The sequence below is a fragment of the Crocodylus porosus genome, unplaced genomic scaffold (genome assembly GCF_001723895.1).
Source record: "Crocodylus porosus isolate Cpor-Errol unplaced genomic scaffold, CroPor_comp1, whole genome shotgun sequence".
NCBI classification, from domain to species: Eukaryota; Metazoa; Chordata; order Crocodylia; family Crocodylidae; genus Crocodylus; species Crocodylus porosus.
Window position 1 is genome coordinate 38007814 of NW_017728951.1, and position 11457 is coordinate 38019270.

The following is an 11457-nucleotide window of genomic DNA, read 5'->3' on the forward strand; positions in this document are numbered from 1 at the left end:
GGATTTTTAAAAATTCCAAAACCTGGCACTAAACAGAGAGTTCAGCTAGGAAAATGGAGAGAGACATTCAGTATTTGCAACCTAAGCCTTTTACAATAAGCAAAACTCTCACACTAGCATCACAAGCTATTTATTTACTTGCATGATTTTACACCTTTATATATACCACTGTCCCCGACTGGATGGAACAAGAAATTATCAGCTATGTGTCACAAGAAGTATACTGCTAATAACAATTCTATTTTAGATCCACTGCTCTGAGTCCTTTGCTCTGAGGCATAAGATCTGAGTTCTGCTTCTTCATCACCATGAAGTTCCCTGAAGCCAAGATGTAACAGGTGTAAGGACCTCTTCTGATACTGATTCTGAATTTGTTCTGATACTGGTAAAAGGGATGTATCATACAACAATAAAACTTCTGAACCTGAATTCTAATAACAAAAATGAGTAAATCACCGCAACACAAAATGTCTCTCGTGTTCTGCATTACAGATAACTGGAAGGGTAACGTGGGATTTTCTCAGTTCAAATGTACGTAATTTTCTCTATTTTAATATCATTTTAATTTGCATTGATTTTTTTTTAAGAAACTGTACATAAACATTTAGTAGATATAATCAGATGACAGTAAGTTTCATCACGGTAACCAAAAAGCAACTGCATTCAGTAAAAATATCAGTGAATCTAAATCAGACGTTGGATGGGGCAGGAAAAAAGGAGTGGAGAGAAGCTTTAAGAATAACATGAAGGACAGATAGGAGAGGTGTGTACAGTAATAGTACTTAACATCTGCGTAGCATTCTCCATCTATGTATCTCAAGTTTCTTCACACAGGAGGTTAAGTTTAATAATTTCTGTTTTTAAAAGCGGGGAAGTGCTTTGTCTAAGGCTGGTGGCAGAGGTAGGAAGGACTCAAGTCTCGCAAGTCTCCATCCAGCTTACGTCCACTGCTTAAAGAAGAATGAACAAACCACTGAAGGGATTAACCACTGGAACAACCTGCTGAGGATTAATCCTCCACTTCTTAATGCAATGCACTCAGGAGGGAAACCCTTTCTGGATGATACGTTTTAATCAAACACAAGTTACTGGGCTTGATACAGGAGAAACCAGATGGCATTCCGCAGTCTGTGGTAAACGGAAGGTCAGACTGGATGATCTAATGGTCCCTCCTGGCCTTCTACTCAATGAATCTATGAAAACTGCTGAGCCAAGCTCATCCCTGGTGTAATTCCACTGGAATCAATTGAGTTATGCCAGGAATTTACAAGCAAATCATTGTCTGTTATCCTGTTACCAGCTCAGGATTATCTCATGCAAGGATACGCTGTGTCCTTTTACACCAAGCATTGAATTTGATTTCCAGTCTCTATATCACTGGGCGAAACTAGTTCTGGGTTTAACTCCCTCAATATCAGATGCTTCTCTGAATGAGCCAGTCTATAAGATAACATCATACCCTACCTTCTGCAGTGTCAGTGCAGTTAGACTAAGATTGGATTTACCTCTTTTTGCCCTCAGAATATCTGTATTTGCTCCCACTGCAGGCTGTCTACGAGCTAACAGAAGCAAGTTCTAAAATAAAGCACTGGCTATAAAACCAAGAGATATAAACTGGCTGAAATTTTGTTTTTCACCCCAAAAGGTAGAGACTTAAATATTCTGCAAATTTGTTTTGAATTCACCAAATTGTTTCAGTCTTGAAGAAACAAACCAAAAACATGTTGAAAAAATCCCAGCTGTTTCAAGATTTAAAAAAAAAAGTTTTGATGTTTTAAATGGAAAGCAGTGCTTCAGATTGAGCTTTCATGCAATTTTATTAATAAAAAAAACTTTAAAAAATCCTCAAAACAAAAAAGAACCCATTTTGTTTCAGGTGGAACAAAACACTGATATCTGTCATTCCATATTATGCTGTTAGACTTAGAGGAAGCTGCATGGTCCAGTGGGACAGGACAAAGGCCAGATCCTCTGCTTGTCTGCATTGGCTTCAGTGGAACTAAGGTGGATAGAACCAGCAGATTATCTGTTCCTTTGGGGAAGGAAGACTTGGATTTAGTCCCTGGCACTGACTTACTCTGAGTCTGGCCCTGCACTGTTAAAGTGAAGAGAGCAGCAGCACTGGTACTTACATGGCCTGGATTCAAACACCTGCCCTGCTATAGATTATAATCACTTGGAAATTTTATGGAAAAAATGACTTTTGTCTCAAATGCTAATTCAGCAGAGCCACAACCTCTGCAAGAAGGAATCATTTCTGATGAATTTCTCAAATAAAAAACCTGAAGAACAAATTCTTGGAAATTACCTAAACTGAAAGAGTGACCTTGTGATTTAATCATTCCTCTGGGGTTCAAGAGATCTGGGTTCAGCTTATATCTTGCTGATAGACTTCCCAGGCAAATCAGTTAATCTCATTGTGCCTCATTTCCTCCTTCTGTAAAATGGGGAGTGGAGAGCAACATGCACCACCCACTTATATTGTAAGAGCTTCGAGTCATGGACTGACTTTCCCTGGATGTTTGTACAAACCCAGTACCCAGGACTTGTGATGGAGCCTCTGGGCAAGGGTGGATCTGGGACGGGGGGTGCAGTGGCACAGACACACCACCTTTCAGACAACCATTCCATGGCAGTGGCATCTGGGGACTTTCAAGTTCCCAAAGCAAGTAGGAATACCCCTCTCTCTTGCCCTCCATGCTCAGTAACACCTCCCCTCTCCTGGCCACTGTTACCTCTAGCTGCCCAGGAGTGGACTGGGGTGGAGGGAGTATGGCTTCACAGCCACTCCTGTGCACTTCAACTGGGCTTCATGTGGAGCTCAACCAGAGACAGCTGCAGGTAGGTTCCTCCTCCCTGCCCATTCCCCTCACTGTTCCCTGAGAGCGAACCCACCCACTGTCACAGCTGCCCCTAGCCAAGCCTGGCTTTACATACAGCCCAGCTGGAGAGGAACAGGAGCAATTCTAGAGCCTCCCTGCCCATGATCAGCTGGGGATAGCAGGACAATTGTCAGCATTGGGCAGAAGAGGAGGAGAATAGAGGGAGGGGATATGCTTCTGTGCATGGAGAAGAAGGGATGGGGAAGGGAAGATTGTTACCTAACTGAAGGACTTAAAATAAAGCCTGGCTGCTGCTCCCAAGGTACAGTCTGCCCACCATGGAGGGGAGAGAGCAGGATGGGAGCAGGGCACACAGCCAACGTACCTCCCTTTTCAAAATCCTGGATCTGACCCTGTCTCAAGGTGCTAATGTAATGCAAGTAACAGTAACAGTACCAATGGGACTGATGGAGCATGATGAGTCTCTACTTCCTACCCCAGGAGAAAGAGGATGGGAAAATGGTACAGTGAGGGTAGGATGGCAAAGGAAAAAAAGAGGGAGAGAGAAAGAAAACTGAGGCAGGGGAGGCCATGAAAAAAGACGAACAAATCAGAAAAAGACAGAACAGAACAAGCATGTATCAGAACACGAGGGCTGTGCAACCTACTCTGAAGAGAGGTAGTTGAGTGCCAAGGTGAAAAAGACCTTTATAGATGAGGCAGTGGACACAACTTTCTGCCTGTTCTCTGAAAGGTGTTACTAGCACTACTTGCTTGGACTGAAAGAGATGGAGGCGAGAGAAAGATGAGAAGAAAAGAGTCACGCAAGAAGCAGCAGTCTCTGATTTCCGACTCCTGTGAAGAAAAGCTCTGCTGGGTAGGATCATGCAGAAGGACAACTCCAAGAAGCTCGACATGTTCTCTGGGGAAGATAACTGCAAAGCAACCCTTGACTATCAGGGATAAAGAAACTACAGGGAATAAACTTTGCTGGGACTCAGCTGGGAGACGGTGAGGTTTGAAGACCACAGCTTCAACTATCCAAAAATCAAGCCTTCTGCAAATATCCCACCAAGAGCCAAAATATTCCCATCAGCATCTAGACCAATGCTGCGCTCATACCTAAGGGTTGACTTCCTCAGCACCAAAATGTTAAACTTCTCTTCCTCATTGATTCTGTTCCCAAAATCAAATACTCTCTCCCACATTCCACACTCTCCTCTCAAAAGCCAGAGATGTTTTCCTTTCCTTTCCTTCCTTCCCTTCCTTACTAAATATTAATCCACCCTCTAGTCTTCTCCTGAGAATCAGAATTTCCAAGATGACAATGAGGAACAAAAGGTCAAAACAAGGCCAGAAATGGATTAAGACAAGGAAACCAGCATTTGCCAACTCTGTACCACAATTACTATGCAAGCCAAATACCTGAAAAATATTCTGAAGATCTTCAGAACAGGACACAAGCCTAGAGAAGACACTGTAGAGCTTGATCCTAGGCTGGCCCCCTAGCACAGAGGATAATTTAACCCAAGAGATCTTTTCCATTCTTAATTCCCTCCTTCTTTCCTCCCCCCATTTCCTTTCTGTTTTGAAAAGAATCCACTTTGCAAGCTGTTGAGAATACAGGCTGAAGCAGCCACAAAGCGAAAGTCAGTATAAGTTTTGTCACAGATTTCATAGAACCAGGATTTCACTCACAGTGCCTATGACTGATCTATGACAATACTTCCATTAAATCACAGCAGGCCAGCAGTTCCTAGTCCTTCTTTGTTCTAAGGTCATAATAAGTCATGTTTTCCCATGGACGAGTCCCTGTTCTTTTCCTCTCTTTCCTGATGTTTTCCTTTCTTTTTCTCTTTACCACATGGCTGTCTTCCCACTTTTTTCTCATTCATCCCTACCTTTATTCTTCCCCCACTCCTCCTTCCTCTCCCCCACCATTTCCATTCCAAAAGTTCTCAGTTAAAACATTGCCTGGAGCAAAATCACATCTCCAATAAGAGAGGCAACTTCATTACAGTTTAACATAAAAAGATCAGCTGATATCGATCCATAATTTGGACAAGTGCCATGCTATTGACAGGAAGACAAAATAAGTTAGAATGGCCATGTTTCAAAAATTCGGTATGTACACTCAATCACTGGAACAGAAATTGCAGCCGGGTATATAATAACACAGCCGTGTTCTCTATTTCCCCTGTAGATCAATGCTAATACGAGAAGGGCCCCGGAAGATGGATGTTGCCGACAAAAACCTTGAAATCCCAGCATCGGGGCTGGGTGGCTGAGTGGATAAAGGATTTTGCTGTGGCTACAGTGGTATAATTGAAATATAAAGGGCAGAACTCTGCTCTTGACCTACCTAAGGTTACTACAATTAAGTCAAGAAGTTACTCTGGATTTACACCAGAGTAAATGAGAACAGAAATTGTCCCAAGAACCTGTATTGAAGTACTCCGTGAGGTTTAGTTCATAGACAGATTAGTCATGCACATGCATGCACACACACGCACACACGCGCGCGCACACACACACACAGAGTACAAATACAGACTCACACGTAGGCTGACAGATACGTGTAAATATACCACGCACTTTAGAACAACCTCTCCACTGAAGGGAATGGGGTGCTGCCCATCCTAAACCACTATGAGGCAGTGCAGTGTGCTGCTGGGCAGCTGCAGTGTTTCATTCCTGTGCTGGCTGCATTTTGGTTGGGAAGTTCATGACACCTCTGTCTATGCTAATCCCCCCAGAATCATCAATGGGGACTAAATCATACACCTTCAGTACCAAAAAAGCAATCCTCCAGCATTTGAACAAAAGAAATAACTCCCTTACCTAGTAGCTGTAGTACGGACCAACCAGTGGACAGGGTTTTAGAACACTTGCAATGCATTGCCTGCTCCCCTGACAGGCAGACACCTTCTGAAGAGCTGAGTTCCACAAGGAGTTGGATTTCTGTGTAGGTCACTAGTTACTGGCCAAGTTTTGCCCCTTTCTGTCCACTTTGAACCACATCCATTATCTACAGGAGTGAATTCCCCTGCTCTCTCCACAGACTCTGAGGCATGCAGTTAAACCAGCAGTACTGTGATGGTTCCAGTAAATTAGAATGGTTGGGAATCAATGCCACCAGCTCTCAACTCTGGCATGACTGTATTTGATACATTCAGACATATATTCCTATCTCCCTTAAGCCAAGACACAGGGGTTCAGAGCCATTTTTACCTCTTAGTTTCATAGTTTCTAGCATCGGAAGGGACCTGAGTAGATCATCTAGTCCGACCCCCTGCCTTAAGTGGCACTTAAATGTCTATAGCCTATTCCATCATGCTTGGAAACCTGTGAATGTATCTTCTTTGCTATATGCCTTCTCCTCTGTTTGAAGACTAATTTACATAAAGCAGCCAAGAAGACGAGCTACCTTTTGCACTAATGTTTTCTTCAGGGACTCAAGCAGGGTGGAACAGGATTGCAGTCAGAAATCTGAGTACACCTTAGATTCCTAATAGGTGGATAGGAGCTGGCCCCAAATCTGTCCCTCATCCTCTTTTACAAATACTCCCATATTCTGAAGCGATTTTCCAAGAGACCCTATTACCCATTAGAGGGCTGTGCTGCCTAATGTACCCTGTATAGATGAAGAAGAACAGAACATTACGCTTGCTGTACTCAGCTCTAGCTCAGTGAAAGACTTGTCAGCTCCCAGTAGAGACTGAGCTGCACCAGAACTCTAGAAGCTTGAGAAGATATAAATCCAAACTAACTAGCTGCCCCCCTCCCCTTCTTTATAGCTGGCCAAAATTATACGCTTAAACCAAATATCTCCGAGTTTTGTGGATTGCAAAGTCCAAGTTCTGAATGTCATGCTTCCTGCCCATCGCTAGTTTGGTCAATTCTAGCCATTTCCTGTGTCCGATTCTCATAGACCAGCACATGCACAGGAATGATGGAATAGTGACAGTCAAAAAGAAAGCTGTGGTGGGGTGGGGCTGCTGATTCTCATGAAGCCACTTCTATTGATCTTCAGGTTGTATAAGATTATTCAAAGAGAAACTAAGTTTGAGGCCTCAAATGACCTGATAATGACCCTGTAAATGTCACAAGCCCCTTACTCACCCCTCCCAATCCTATCATCAAACCTTTCATAAAATTCCCCACACTGAGCCACTGCTGCCCCTTCCTCAACCCATCTGGATAATAGACAGCAACTGTGGATTCCTGTACCCTGAACTGTTGAGGCCTGGGGATCATTTGCCAACTCTGAGGTTCAGTTCTCATCTGAAGCACCTGCTGCTGGTCCTGACTTGCAAAGAGCTGAATCCACTGCCAGTGCCCCTACATTCACCTTTTTACTGTTTATTTTGTTGGCGTCATTGAAGGGGTATGCAAGAAGCATAGCTCTGGCTTCCTCCCACATGAAGTTTTCTGGGAGTTCACAGTCTAACCAGTCCCCACCACAATAGCTTTGCAGGCAAGGCTTGTAGAGCTGTTGCTGTGGCCTCAGAGTGACATCTAGTGCTCAACTGCTGTATTGCTCCCTCTCAGTACTATTTTTAGAGGTTATATGTGAGACACCTTTATCCTCTACCAGTAGCAGGTCTCTGCTAAACTATTCCACATGCTGTCCAGACACCAGGACAAGGATTTTGCTCAGACCTCAGCAGAGCAACCAACCTGAAACTGGAGAGATGGGGTCTTTCTTCAGCTGGAAGCTTGATGGAAAAGGAGGATCAACTTGCTTCTGCCCAGGGTTCCCAGGGAATAATGCCCTTTGGAGAGCATATGAGCTTTGCTGGAGGATTCCGGGAATACAGAAGGCTCCTCTGCATTTCAACAGCTTAGCTGCCACAGATCCCAGGTTAACACTGGTTGGAGATAACCTCTACCACAGAAAGGGCAGGTACAATCTTCCCCAATGTCTTAGCCCTTAGCTGGATTGACCAGAAGGGTTGAAACCTATAGTTTCCAAAACCTATTCAATACCAGGCCTGACAATCATGGGATTAGTTAATACTGAGGGCAGTGATAACTTTTGTTCTGTAGACACATGGATGCTGGATCAAAAGTACAGAATTTGTTTCCCAAAAGGGGCCTCAAATCATTGTTGGATGGTGTTAACTTTGGTCCCTCAGGCCCCACAGTGCTAAGCCTCTGTGCACCAACTGAGTCCATAAAAGAGAACCATGGAGGGCAATCAAGAGGTATGAAACCAGCATCCATTCCCTGTGGGCAGTGAATATGGGAAGAAGGGTTTTGGGCCCCTTAAAACTTAATTCCACTGTCCCCAAAGAAGACACATTTAAGTCAAGAATGCAGACCACCTGCATTCCAAAGCCTGGAGTATGTGGGCAGAGCACGAACATTTTGTTGAATACCTTTAGTTAACAAAATGCCCTGCACATAAATTCACCATCTCAACATAGTCTGTCTCTGCCTTTCACATGTTACAAGAAGAGGGGCTTGGAGAGGCAATTTGCAAACTTGTATAATTGTAATCCTGGGGATTAAAAGAGCTTCTCCCACCTACGTGGCAGTTTCTGTGCATCTGCCAAAAGTTTATTGTTTGATTGCCTGCCATAATAATCCCCACCTACTGCTGTTTACTTTTGTTCCTTTGGCACAAACACAGAACTTTCTCCTCTCTAGCAGTGCGACAGTCCCATTCCCTTTTTTGAGAAAGAGTTTCATGATACCTACCTTGCTGCTACTCATGACTAACACATGAGCTCTCCCTGTATCTTCCACCAACCTGAAAAAATGTATATCACAGATTCATCTCCTTGCTCTTTCTCTGAGATAAGCCAGACTGGAGGCTTTTTTTTTTTAAAGTAACACAACAGGCTTCTTTCCCAACATAGAGGGAGCATACACAACAGTCCTCAGTCACTGGTCCTTTTTGAACCATTCCCCACATCCTTAAGGTGCTGTCAGCAAAATGACAGAAAAGAGATTTACTTCCTCAAACTTTTTACGGCCTGTGTATCTTTGAGAGATACCTGAAGCAGACAGTGGGATCCAGTGTCTAGGCAGGGACCTGGAATTAAAACTCCTGGAATCTAGCCCTGGCTCTGTCCTGGACTTGCTCTGTGACTTTAGGCAAGTGCTGCCAACTTCTGTGTTTCAGTTTTTTCACATGTAAAATGAGAATAATTCCTAGGTCACAGCGATCTGTGCTGTTTGCAAAATATGCTGAGATCCTTGAGTGAACAGCACTGGACAAATGCCAGGTATTTATTCTTTTACGTTGTTATGTATCACTAGATTAACTGTTCAATTCACTGGGAGCACTGGAAAGCCAACTCAGCCACAGTACAGGACTGAGAAAGATTCAAGTCTGCTGCAAACAGCCTCAGAACTGTCAGAGTCCAGACTGCAAAACCTTCCTAACAATAACTGAATGGAGAGACAGAAAGATGCCCCATGCATAGCTCCCTGCAACTAGGAAAGGGGTAAGAAAAGAGGACTGGAAAACCAACAGTAACCTCAGCACACAGAGCAATTTACCATTGCAACTCTCAAGTCTCAAGTAGAACGTGGAGTCATTAAAAAATGTCTGGATTAGAAACTGAGCATATTTGCTCTATAAGTCTCTCAGAAAATAAACATGAGATGACAAAATTATTTACAGATCTTAATTAATTACTTACATTTTAAGAGCTTGCCTTCTACAGCACACCACTAGAGAGCTCCCAAGTTCTATTCTCTCTGTCCTTTTTGCAATACCAGGACACCTCAAAGTTCTCTGTAAAATTAAAATTTGGAAAAGGCTGAGTTTCACTCTGGGTGCAAAAGATGTCGTTAAGCAAATAGAGGACAGATACACAAAATGTGTAGGAAAATGCAAAGCTACTCCACATTCAGGGTTGTTCATATTTGTTGAAGAACTTGAGCTCTGCTTTTGCTCCAAAAGCTGTTTTGCTATTGAGCAAAATTGGGATCACTTTACAGTACAACTGGACCTGTTTCCACACACGAAAAGAACTGTCCTGTTGAAAAGCACTTCTCAATCCATAGGTTGCAACCCAAAAATGGGTCACAAGAATATATGAAAGGGTCATGAACAAACTTTAAAAATGGATGCTCCTTCCTGCCTTTGAATTCAGGGAACTCTGAATTTAGCAATGAATTCCAAGGCAGGAGCAACCGGCTGTGGAGAAACAGGATTCAAACTGATTATCTAAATGTGTCCCTATCTCTCTTCTTGGGGGGTTAGGTTCAGAATATAGCAGGAAAATTTTTCTTGATATAAACAAGAATCAGTTTTCTACTCATTGTGGACTAGAGTAACAAAGAGAAATACAGAGTAAGGGAACTGAGGTCCCAAGGAGAAGCTGCTTTAGCAGAGTTAAGAAGCTGACTTAGCGGCCTTTTAAATATTTAGATTCCCTGAAACTTGTTTCAATTCCCAGCAATGTCACCTCTTTCCTTCATCCTTAAATTAAACTGTCAGACTGATTAAAGTGTGATATATTTTTAATGGATATTAAAAGACAAACAAACAGATGTCCTGCCTTGTGTTTTTCTAAAAGCTGTGCTCTAGTTCAAACCAAACAAACTCAGAGAAGACCAGTGGCCTATCTTATACAGAAGATCAGCCTAGACCAATGAGTCCTTTTGGCTTTATAGTCTATTAATATACATAGACACTGTAAAGATTACATCTTTTTCTTTAACAACCAGTGATGTCTATAGTCAAAATTTCTTGTAGAGCAGACTCTGCTCCCTTTTGGGGTCTCTGTTTTGCCAGCTGGAGGAGCTCCAGGCCACAATCCAGAGACTGCGTGCCATCAGGGACTGCAAACAGGAAACAGACTCCTACTGCCAGGCGCTTCTCCCCCGGGAGCCAGAGGGTAGGCCACCATCTCCCTCCAGGACAAAGGAGGACTCTGGGACCTCCCACTCTGTCCAGTCAGGGGGTTGGACCAAGGTGGTCAAGGGCCCTAAGACCCGCCACACCAAGGCCCCCACCCCGCTGGAGCTCAGCAACAGGTACAAACCTCTTGCAGCCCCAGCAGAGCCTGCTGAGTTGCCAACTCCTTCAGGCAACACAGGTTCAACTGCAGCGACTGCCCCCGCTCTTCCCAAGACAAAACGCAAAGTGTTTGTCGTGGGTGACTCCATCCTGAGGGGGTAATCTTCCACCCTGACTCCTTAGCCCTGGAAGTTTGGTGTTTCCCAGGGGCCCGCATCCGAGACATTGCAGAGAAGATCCCTAAGCTCCTCCAGCTCACAGACCACTATCCCATGTTCCTTATTCACGTGGGCACCAATGACACGGCTCAGAGTGCTCCCAGCCGGGTCATGAGGTGCTACAGGGATTTGGGAGTGGGGCTAAAGGGTCTTGGGGCGGTGTTTTCTTTGATCCTCCCAGTCTCTGGCTATGGGCTGAGGGAGAGGAGGATCCAGGTAGTTACTTAAAGACTACAGCGCTGGAGTCATCATGAAGGCTCTGGCTTCGATGACCACAGTCCGCTCTTTGGTGAAAGAGGCAGCAAGCTGCTGGGAAGAGATGGCCTCCACCTCTCTCCCCTGGGGAGGATGCTCTTCTCAGCCAGACTGACTGACCTGCTCCACCAGGATTTAAACTAAGCCCACCAAGGGACAGGGGGAATACCGCCACTGCTGGCCC